The sequence below is a fragment of the Lipotes vexillifer genome, unplaced genomic scaffold (assembly GCF_000442215.2).
Source record: "Lipotes vexillifer unplaced genomic scaffold, Lipotes_vexillifer_v1.1 scaffold903, whole genome shotgun sequence".
Lineage (NCBI taxonomy): Eukaryota > Metazoa > Chordata > Mammalia > Artiodactyla > Lipotidae > Lipotes > Lipotes vexillifer.
The window spans coordinates 1912828-1925091 of record NW_006791919.1 but is presented as its reverse complement, the minus strand read 5'-3'; positions in this window follow the sequence as shown (position 1 = coordinate 1925091).

Here is a 12264-nt window from a genome sequence, read left to right as displayed (position 1 = left end):
TACTAGACTTGTCAAGGTGATCATTTTGTAATGTATGCAAATGTCAAATCACTATGCAGTACACCTAAAACTACCATGATATTATATGTTAACTATGTTTCAATTAACAAAGAATATTCAATTCTGCTTTAAAAAATAAGAGAAATGAATATATAGGGAGAAAAGTGAAACTAGAATTAAAGCAAATAGCTTATGAGACAGGCAAATTTTGTAAAATATGTAGGATAAGTCAGAAACTTCTGAGACATGTTAGACATGATAAAGTAAGTAGAGCATTTGAATAATGAACTATAATGAACATAATTAGAAATAGATGGAAAGACCAAGAAATACCTAATAGTCATGATACACTAAACATATATGAGGCCATGAATCATCAAATACTCATGACACCCTGAAGATACAGGAGGCACACGGGGCATTCACTATTTACGAGCTCTTAGTTCAGCTGACCATTGGCTCCTCACGTCCTCTGCACAACTAATGCAAAATAAAATCCATAACTGCTCATCAGGCTAATTACAATACAGCTATCAGCCAGATGCACTTGCTCCCAAACCTGCAGAGCAAGTGTGCATTTTGACACTAGGCACCTTCTATGTGTTGGGTCGCTTTGCTCAAATCCCAACTCTGGTCCTTGTTGGCATACCCTTATCGAGGAAGATAGGGACAGGGCTGAGGATTCAGGTAGTGTCATCTTAAACCACCCCAGCTCTTTCACCTTGCTTCTTGCTGTGTGTTTTCAATTGATTTAATAAACCATGAGATTTAAGCACCTCATTTTGGTCTGTAAGCCCTTCTGTTCTGTGATCTCTTGGATATCTTGCCTGCTGTTATACTTAACAGGCTTCCGTAGCAGCAAGGTAATTTCCCACACAATAGTATTTACAATTTTTAACCTAGATATAAATGTCATCATATTATACACATTTATCTGCCACTTGCTCTTTTTTTTTTTTAAGAAGATGTTGGGGGTAGGAGTTTATTAATTAATTAATTTATTTTTGCTGTGTTGGGTCTTCGTTTCTATGCGAGGGCTTTCTCTAGTTGTGGCAAGTGGGGGCCACTCTTCATCGCAGTGTGTGGGCCTCTCACTATCGCGGCCTCTCTTGTTGCGGTGCACAGGCTCCAGATGCTCAGGCTCAGTAGTTGTGGCTCATGGACCTAGTTGCTCCGCAGCATGTGGGCTCCTCCCTGACCAGGGCTCGAACCCATGTCCCCTTGCATTAGCAGGCAGATTCTCAACCACTGTGCCACCAGGGAAGCCCTGCCACTTGCTCTTTTATCCAACATCATATTTGTGAGATGCTCCCATGGAAGATATGTAGATCTATTTCAATTATTTTCACAGCTATATCCACTGTATGAATATATCACAATTTACTCATAAATTCTCCTATTGATATATCAACAGGTTGTTTCCAAGTTTTAAGTACTGCAACCAGTGATGCTGTGAATATTCTTGGGCATAGGTAAGAGAATTTCTCTGAGAATATACCTGGGAATGCAACTTCTGGGTCAAAGAGTATGCACACCTTTAACTTGACTAAATATTGCCAAATTGCTCTCCAAAGTGATTACATCAATTTATACGTATATGAGTCCTTATGCTCTTAATCCTAGCCAACACTTTGTGTTGTCAGACTTAAACATTTTTGCTGATCTAATGAATGGACTGACAGACTCTGGTTACAAAGTAATAATTTGGGCAATTAAAAAACCTTGTGGCATTTCCTCAGTATTTCAGTCATGAGGAGAAAAATCTGCGCACATTTTGTGTCATACTTTTGGACTTTCCCATTCTCTGTTTAAGGCCAAGTAAAGTTTCCCCTCTCTTTTTCCAACTCTGTGAACACCAAAGGAAAAACAAAATTTGTCTTTTTTTTTTTTTCCCCGTAGGGATTATGGTTTGGAAGAATACCATGTTGGCTGCTTTATGTCACAACAATATCCCTCTGATTATAAAGGGGCACAAGAAAAAGAATTTAGCTGCATCCATGTAAATCACTTATCCTTAAGTACATGACATAACAGTGGTGCGTCAGTAGCTGAACAACTATCACTCATAGGCTAAGCATGTACTCATTTAAAACTTCTAGAAAGTTGCTCCTTGCCCCAGAATATCTACCCCACAGGCTTGTTCCATGCCTTAAATTTGACTATTAAGAATTATTGTACTGGGGTCAAAATTTTTCATATTTAAGAAACCCCCAAAAGAAAACACATCTCAAAAAATACATTAGCGGGCTTCCCTGGTGGCGCAGTGGATGAGAGTCCGCCTGCCGATGCAGGGGACACGGGTTCGTGCCCTGGTCCGGGAAGATCCCACATGCTGTGGAGCGGCTGGGCCCGTGAGCCATGGCCGCTGAGCCTGCACGTCCGGAGCCTGTGCTCCACAATGGGAGAGGCCACAACGGGGAGAGGCCCGAGCACCGCAAAAAAAAAAAAAAAAAAAATACATTAGCACCTTGTCACATCTCTTTCAAAAGCAAAGAGGGAATGGGATATAGGACCTGCAAGTGCTATTGGGTATAAGATGGAAGCCATCCTCAACTTATTGCTCTCCCTAATCCAGCACATTCAGACAGGCAAATCATCGTTCTTAATTTCTTGCTTAAACCTTTTGGGTGACTCCCCAACAGCCCTAGCAGTGTTCTCAAAGTGTGGTCTAGGGGTCCCTTTTGGCTTTAGATCCTCCAAGGTAATTGTTTAAAAAATGCAGATTCCTGAGCCCCAGCCCAGGCCTACACTCAGAATGTCTGAGTGTGAGGCCCTGGAATCTGTGTTTTGAACAAATTACCCAGCTTGATTCAAAAGAAAACATTTTTACAATTGAGAAGTGTAACATGCATTAAGAAAAGTACTGAAATCATAAATATGCAGTTCAATAAGTTCTTACAAAGTGAACAGCCATATAAGCACAGCCTAAAACAAGAAAGAGAGCCTTGCCAACACTTCAGAAGTCCTGACTGTTCCCTTTCCAATCACCTCCCTCTTCCCTAATTTTAACTACTATTCTGATGTCTAACACTACCAGTTTGATTCTTGCACTCACTGAAGATGAGGGCTATACCAACAGGGTAAAAAACCCACAACTGCTTAGAGTATCATATGAGGATGCTACATAATTTGTTCTTTGCAACCTCATCTTCTGCCTCTGCCCTCCTCACATTTCAAGCTGAAGTCATTCGGAACCAGTTAGGTTTCATTTTACAGTTATTGCCCTAACTCACTGCTCTTGCTTCATGCTGTTTCACTGCCTCTGTACTTGCTGGGGAGCACCCGTACTTCCTGAGTCTTTCTATTAAATTCATCCTTCAAGACCTGTCCAACTGTCACTTTCTTGTAAGCCTCATGACTTTAACCCCTGTGCCCCATCCAAGGCAGAATCATCACCCTTTCCACTGTGTGACTAAGAACATCTTACAATGTGGAGCAACTATTCTTTCACATGTCTATTCCCCTTTCTAGACCAGGAATTAGGGCAGAGCCTTGTCTATTTATTTTTTTAATTCTCGAGTATAGTACAGTGTGTGTGTCCTTCAGTAGGTGTTTAGTTGTTGCTCAAACAATCTCCAGGTATGCACATCTTTGGAAAAGATGCAACATTAACTGCATTAACTGCAGTTAACTGCATTAACTGCAACATTAACACCTCCAGGTATATCTGGATCAGATCATATTCTTCCTTCTCAGGAAACAAACCAAACTCAGACATCAGGAGAACACTGGGTGCCTGACAGGGAGGGTGAAAGCTAGTGAAGGAAGTAGGATGAAATCCAAAGTGATGTTGCCTAGATCTCTGTGCAGCCCTGCAGAGAAAGGAGCAACCACATTGTTCCCGACAGCACTGGGGACCTGCCTCACCTGAGTCCCCCTTTCTTTTTCAGACAGGACACATAGCTGTCAGACTGCTGTGCTGAGTGGGAAGCCTAGACAATTCTTACTTCTTTACAACATCTTGTCCTGCCTCTAATGGCCGTCCCACTGTCCATCTGTTTCTGGGGGTCCATTCTTGTTTGAAAAATGCCACCTTATAAGTAACCTGCCTATTTCTTGACCTTAGCATACAAGGAAGGTGGAGCGTTCAGTTCTTCAAAACTCCTACTCCTCTATAGTATGTGTGAGTAGGAGTGGAGGGCGACAACCAGGCACACAGAGGGGCCTTGTGCAACTACCCTGGTGCTCAGAGGATCTGGATCGTAAGTATCTGGGCAGCCTGCCACGGGAACCTTCTCAGCAATGTAAATAGTCCTTACGCAAATGAACCTCGACTGTTAGGCAAGCTGAGAGGTTGGAAGAACAGGACTGAGAAGAATGACTCAAAATTTATATAATCCAGAAAAGATACTGTAAGACAAATTTAAAACCTATCAGAAAGTAGTCTGAAAGAGAGCCACTGCCGGTAGTTTGATTCCTGGGATGCGGATAGGAGTGGCTTTGAGTCTGGAGCTGACCAAGGCCAGCATGGAGCCAACACTCTTGGGAGTGTTTGTGAAATGAAGGAAGAGCAGAGCCCTGCAAAGGGCAGTCTTGGAGATAGAGAGTGGGCTCCTCTGTTCTCCCCTAAAGAACCGCGCAGGCTGCAGAAGGGTCTCAGCAGTACTGGACCTGGTGGGCCAGCACTGCATCTGGTGGGCCCAAGTTTACTGCGGCAAAACAGGGGCAGTGAGAAACAGTGACACCAGGGGCTGCCCAGAAGCCAATTCTGTCACTTGCCTGTGGAAGCCCAATGAAAGAATTACAAAAGCCCAGGGACTGCATACGTCCCTGGAGTAGGAGCACCTTCAAGAAGATACAAGTTTATACCTGCCTGAATCATTAATCAGAAAAATAAAAGAAGGATGACTATATTTGTAACATTATATATATATATATATATATATATACACAGATATATATAATGATATATATACACATATAATGATATATATACACATATAATGATATATATATACACAAATATATAATGAGATATATATATACACACACACACATATATTCATATCTCACACATGGTAGGCTCACAATACACAGTTATACAGGACTAATAACGTACAAAGGGCTCCATACATACATATTTGTTGGATAAGTTCCTGATTTTTGTTGCTGTCTCCAAACAGATAAACATACAACTTTGTTTTCATTTTTATTTCATTGTAAACTGCTTTTGAAGCAGGATCTTTCTTTAAAATAACATTTAAAATTCCCCCGATTTTTAAAGTAATGGATGTTTGTTGTTAAAGTTTTGAAAACTAAAAGAAGCATAAAAAATTATAATACCATCATCTAGAGATAACTGCTGCTAACATTTGGTAAATTTCCTTTCATATTTAGGTAGAGTGATTATAGTTTTTTCTGCTCTGTCCTATTTTGACCACTACTATTGTATCATGAGCATTTCCCAATGTTATTAAATGTATTCCATTACATCGATGTGCTATAACTTAACCAATTCATCATCTCGGATGTTTTGCTTTTTCAATTTTGTAAATAATGTTGTAATAAATATCTTCCTCTTAATGTTTATAAACTTAGAATAACCTAGAAGTGAATCTGTTGGATCAAATTGTATGAACACTTTTTGGGCTTCCCTGGTGGCGCAGTGGTTGACAGTCTGCCTACCAATGCAGGGGGATACAGGTTGGTGCCCCGGTCCAGGAAGATCCCACATGCCACAGAGTGGCTGGTCCCGTGAGCCATGGCCGCTGAGCCTGCGCGTCCAGAGCCTGTGCTCCGCAATGGGAGAGGCCACAACAGTGAGAAGCCCGCGTACCGCAAAAAAAAAAAATTGTGTGAACACTTTTGAAACTCCTGGCTCAATTTGTCAAATTACCCTTCTAAAGGTTATTTACCCTTTGACCAGCAATTTGCATAAGAGCCCTGACACCAGATTCGGAAAATTTTATTTGAGGAATATATTTGTAGTTGGAAAAAACTCTCTCTCGGTCACGACTGTTGTTACAGTAGAAAGAGGAAAAAAAAATGCAGCAATAGTTTCTATGATTAAGAAATCAAGGTCCTTAAAATTTTTGACTACCATATATTATTGCCAATCCTGGGCAGGCTGATGAATCACGATGTGTAAATCTGGGTAAGCACAACAATATAATCCAAACTGTAACTTGGCAATTATATGTGAACAGAACCATGTTTGATTTACTTTTATCTCAATAGTTCTAAGTCTCTTATTGTACAATACATGCATTGTCCTTTCCAAGTGTCTGCTCCTAGAAGGCAGTGTTGAGTAATTTGTTGTGACAATTAGCCCAATCATTAATATTAACACACTCAATTTCTTCATATGTGAACCATAGTGTGGTGAAAGCACTTGGTGCAGAGGGTGTTTTTTGAACCCATTCTGCTTTTCTTTCCTTTTCCTGATACATACTTGTACCTGATACATTCACCACCTCTTCCAATCCAACTTAAAGATAATATACAGGCTCTCTTCAAGTGAAGAGAGCAGGATGCCCGCTGTTTCTCTGTCCCTTCTTCCTGCACATCTATCCCCAATACTCCATTCTATCACTGCCATCTGTCCCAGGTCAAGAGCACACTTTTGTGGCGAGCTTAGAGGAATTTATGTTGGGATGATCTCTTCTCTGTCTCTTCTTTTTTTCTCCTTTAGGAGAGCCATGGACTCGGGGACTTTTTCTTTGGTTTTTCACTTCTTCCAGAAGAGTTATGTCCACTTTAGTCAGCCTCTCACAAATGCAGTTATCTTCTTTTTGTCTCTTCATCTCTTCCCACTTTCTTCCAACTCTTGCCCATTTACTTCAAGAAAGGTTCTCTTCCTTCACATGCTCTTTTCTTATTCCTTATTTGCTCCACATCTTGGTTAACAAGTCGTACACCTTTGTTAAGGAAACAAACAAAATCTTCCATCCACTCTCATGTGGAATGCTTAAAAGGGGGACTTGAGCTGGTGGGTCCTCTGCCGGCAGAGTGTAGATATGAAGAAAAAGACAAGCACAGAGACAAGGTGGGAGAGTGAGCACAGACTTGCTGTCAATCCAGCAAATTGGGTGGAGAAGAGCAAATGCTAAACATGGGATTGTGAGGAATAAGAAAGAAAGCCAAGAATGAAGTGTGCAAATGGAAGATGGTTTAGATAGATTCCAGAGGCTGAGCAGAGTATTTTTTTTAACCTACTCTTCACTGTGCTTTGCGTAGTTAGCTGAGAATTATTAATGGCCAGTGCCTTAGTCCACTCAGGCTGCTATAACAAAAAGTACCACATGGGGCTTCACTTGTGGCACAATGGTTAAGAATCCACCTGCCAATGTAGGGGACACAGGTTCGATCCCTGGTCCGGGAAGATGCCACATGCTGCAGAGCAACTAAGCCCATGTGCCACAACTACTGAGCCTGTGCTCTAGAGCCCATGAGCCACAACTACTGAGCCCGTGTGCCACAACTACTGAAGCCTGCACACCTAGAGCCCGTGTCGTGGCAACAAGAAAAGCCACCGCAATGAGAAGCCCGCACACCACAACTAGAGAAAGCCTGCGCGGAGCAGCAAAGACCCAATGCAGCCAAAAATAACTAAATAAATAAATTTATTTTTAAAAAAAGTACCATACATCTGATGGCTTAAGCAACAAACATTTATTTCTCACAGTCTGGAATCTGGAAGTCTGGGATCAAGGCACTGGAAGATGATTCTGTATCTGGTGAGGGGCCACTTCCTGGTTTATAGATGGCTGTCTTCTTGCTATGTCCTCACATATCAGAACGGTCAAAAGAGCTCTATGGGGTCTCGCTTATAAGAACACTAATCCCATTAATGAGGGCTTCGACCTCATGACCTAATTGTCTCCCAACAGCTCACTTCTAATAGCATCACATTGGAGGTTTGCATTTCAATATGTGAATTTGGTGGGGACACAGACATTCAGTTTGTAACAGCCAGGAATGAGTGGACAGTAGTTAGTGTTGTTGAGGCCTGAAATAGTGTCATGGAACAGTTAACTATACAAGTCCTGCACAGTGCATGCCGGAAAAATGGGAAAAGGTGGGAAGAAAAGAGAAAGAGTAGCTGAGTTGTAACCACTGCTGCCAGAGAGGATAGAGGAGGAAGAAAAACAAGGCATTATCCCTAAAAAATGTCCAGAAATTCTTTTAGATAGTCTTTTCAAAAGTTTCCATTTACATTCTCTTCCGTCTTGAAGACAAACTTTAATTTTTTTAATTAATTATTTTTTTAACCATTTAACATTATTTATTTTTCTCACAAATTCCAAGAATCTTTATTTGCAAAATGAGAGGATTATTGTCCCTGAATGCCAGTTTTTAAAGAAATTTTTATTTTATATTGGAGCAGTTAATGAAACCAGAATTACTCTTCATTCAACTAAATGTTTGGCTGTATTTACTGCCTAATACTATATTAGTATTTTTCTTCTCTTTATATCAGGAAGGTATAGTATAAATGTCCTTATCTGTAGAAGTCAATTGGATTAGATGATTCCTAAGATCCTACCTAGCTCCCCACTATGTCTGTAATTGTGTATTTTCACTTGCATTTTATAAGGATTTATAGTCCATCTTGGGAATATAACAATTTCCTTTTTTTTCCCACCAGGGATTGCAATACAAGTTCCAAATAACCAACTTATTGGAAGCTAGACTAGTTGTATGCTGAATTTCTGAAAATTATTTGAAAATACTTTGAATATACAAAGGAGGTTGAACTAGGTGAACTTCACAATCCTTTACCTCTTAAAATTCTATAGTGTCAAGAGAGTGGCATGGACTTATATATACTACCAAATGTAAAATAGATAGCTAGTGGGAAGCAGCCGCATAGCACAGGGAGATCAGCTTGGTGCTTTGTGTCCACCTAGAGGGGTAGGATAGGGAGGGTGGCAGGGAGAAGCAAGAGGGAGGGGATATGGGGATGTATGTATACGTATAGCTGATTTCACTTTGTTACACAGCAGAAACTAACACACAATTGTACAGCAATTATACTCCAATAAAGATGTTAAAAAAAATTCTATAGTGTCTTGTAATAAAACGCAATGTGTGAAGATTTGTTTATTTTTTTAGAAGAGCAAATGTTTTTAAAGTCACAGCTCTTGGAATGATCAGTTATATATATTCCTATTAGCATACCTTTAAGAAACTTGTTTATAATCTCCCTATATTTTAAAATAGTCAAATCTCTATACACTAAAAAATCTATTTAATCTACATACACATCCAAAACTTTAAATTTCATATTGTAAAATAAGGGAAATTTAAATTATATTTCTGATATTATGAATATTACACAGGACTCAGTTAACTCTAGGACCACCACTACATAGAGTGGAAAATTCGTTAAGTATGGAATTGTTCTAAGGCAACAGAAGAACAACAGGATAGAATTATACTATATCTTAGATATTGTAGGTCACAAGCCATAGTGTTATTCCTTCTCTACTCTAAGAACATTTAAAATCATTTGTTCTTTTGTTTTGAATCACTGAAGCATTTTAAAGAAATCTTTCTAAAAGTAATAAACTAATGCTCTTTCAGGGAAACTTTCACTCTAATGTCAGAACCACTATCAACTTTCTACATTTTTTTTTTTTTTTGTGGTACGGCCATGGCTCACGGGCCCAGCTGCTCCGCGTCATGTGGGATCTTCCCGGACTGGGGCACGAACCCGTGTCCCCTGCATCGGCAGGCGGACTCTCAACCACTGCGCAACCAGGGAAGCCCTACATTTTTTTTTAATTAAAAACTTTATTTTTAGTTTCACAATGTGGAAATTTTTTTTTGTCCAAAAACCCGTTATTTTTGCAAATGCACAATCACCGAAGTATTTTTAATAATTTTTTTTTTAAGATCCTATTAAACATACATTTCCTGAATTCAAGGGAAGTGTAAGACATACTTACAGGATAGAATGGAATATAGAATAATCAGAAACCATAATTGTTACCTTACAGGATGGAATGCTGTTCCTTAACAAACCACCAGGGCCTGGGAATGGCAGAAGACTGTGTGTGTGTTGCAGAGGAGGTGGTGTTCAGGGGTAGCACTGGCTATGAAAGTAAGTGGTAAGGAGGTAAATAAGAATCAATGTTTCTTATCTGAGCTGTCTCAGATACGGGTGAATGCCTCCATTCTCTTTTTGAGCAGCCATATTAACCACACTGTTGTCATACAGACATACAGAATTAGATGCTAAAAGCTTAAAATTTTATCTTTCCTTCATTTTCCTTCCTCCCATTTCCCCCAGTACCATGGGTGTTTAAGGCAATGCAAAGTGGGCCAAAAATGCCATTCTTAATGTGGGAAAAATATACTACCTAAATGTGCTCAGAAAACAAACAAGGAGAGATTTCAGTGCTTAACTGTAGAAATAACCAGTTACAAGTCAGAAAAAAAACTATCTGCCCTGACACATTTCCTTTTCAGCATTATGTTCAGTGCTGGTCAGACAGATACAAGTTTGGGAAGAGGATTTAATGTCATTTCTTCCAACTCTGGAAACAATTTTACTGGGAGGCTCAAAAGTCCAGGTAAGACTACTCATTTCATGACTTATGAATCACTGATTGTACATCTTTATGGAAGAAAATTATCTTTCTCTAGCTGTTCAGAACAAACAATGTTTGCAAAACATCAGGATTCCAGAGAGGAACTGGAAGAAAATAATTTTGCAGATTTCATTTGTTCATTTGAAAATCTGTTAACCTATATCTTTCCAAAAAAGCTGTCTTTATTTCAACCTAAGTTAACTTTCTCTTTAGCAGAATAGGGTCCACAGCTGCAAAACCGAGACAATTAGGCTAAAATATGCTTCCAGTAGTGATTCTTCCGCTGAAGAAAAATTCAAGGAAGTAAGCATGCTTATTCATATGAAAATCAACACAACTATTCCAGACAGAACCTTTCACTAATACTGGAGAAAGAGGTTTAATTATATATATTCCATTGTGGCATCACTCATTCCTATAACATGTTTTTGCAAAAAGAAAAAGAAAGATTCAGTACTTTAATAAGGTTTTTTTCTTTCAGTGTTATCATCCCCATCCATTGCTGCAACATAAAGATGTGGTATGAAGAATTTCCCATCTCAAAGAATGCCTTGTATCCCCATCAGCAAAGTAGGCACACTCTGGGAGGCCAGCCAGGATGTGGGACTGGCCTCCTATAAAGCTGTTTGTATATGTACGTTTAAACGGAATTTTACCTGTATTTGCAGTAGTTTCAGATTTACTAGATGCCGTCTGCCCTTCAAGAACACAATGCTAAAATTCGAGGAATTCTTCCCTTTTCCCGTTTTTGCAAAGAAAGGAAAAATAGACCCTAAAACAAATTTCCAAATTTTTTGGCAATCGTTTAAGTACATTTTTGGAGGTGTTTTAATACTTTCTTTGGTTAGAAAAAGTTCATGCAAACCAAACTCAAAAATTCTACAGCGTGCCTTGGGAACTCTATTCGAACACACGCCAGGACTATTCTAGCGCTGTCGGATTTTTACACCGTGGAAATAGAAAATATTAGCCAGTAAAATAACAAGCCGGTTTTCCGGAGGGTTGAGAAGGTTGGAATTAAGTTACCCAGCAAACAAGACAGTTGTCAACGCCGCACTTCGGGTTTGTGGGTTCCCACTCCTCGCCTCCTCCCTACGCCAGGACGGTGGTGGGCACGGGGCAAGATGGGCGGAGCTGAGATGCTCTGGAACTGCCAGTTTTCCTCCCAGTGCCGCGCACCTGCCACCCCCACTCCCTGCGGTCGCAGCCCACTTCCCGCAGGATGCCTGGGCCGGCCGGGAGGGGCGCACCTGGCCCACCAGCCTCGAGCCGGCTCGGGCGGGAGCAGAGGCGAGACGGGCGCCCAGATTAGTGAGCTTAGAGTGCTATTTTTTTTTTTAAATCAGCCTCCCGGGGGATGTTGGATTTGGCAGGGCGTGCTCTTTAAAACACTATATTGGGAACCTCACACATTTAAAAAAAAAAATTTTTTTTTAAATTGCAAACCTTCCCAGTTTCCTCGGCAGCTGGAGAGCAGGCCCGAGGCGGCGTTCCCTCTCTCCCTCCCTCCCGCCACCCCCGTTTTCCTCCTTCCCGCCCCCTCCCCCAGCCGGGAGCAGGATTCGCGGGAGCCGCCCCCTCCCGGGCGCCCACTTGGTTCCTCCCTGCTGCCGAGTGAATGGGCCGTCCTCCGTTTTCCGCGGAGGGGGCGGCGGGAAGGGGAAGAGGCCGAGGCCGAGGCCGAGCCCGGGCCCCGGCGGCCGCCGCCCCCGCCCCCGCCCAGCGGCTG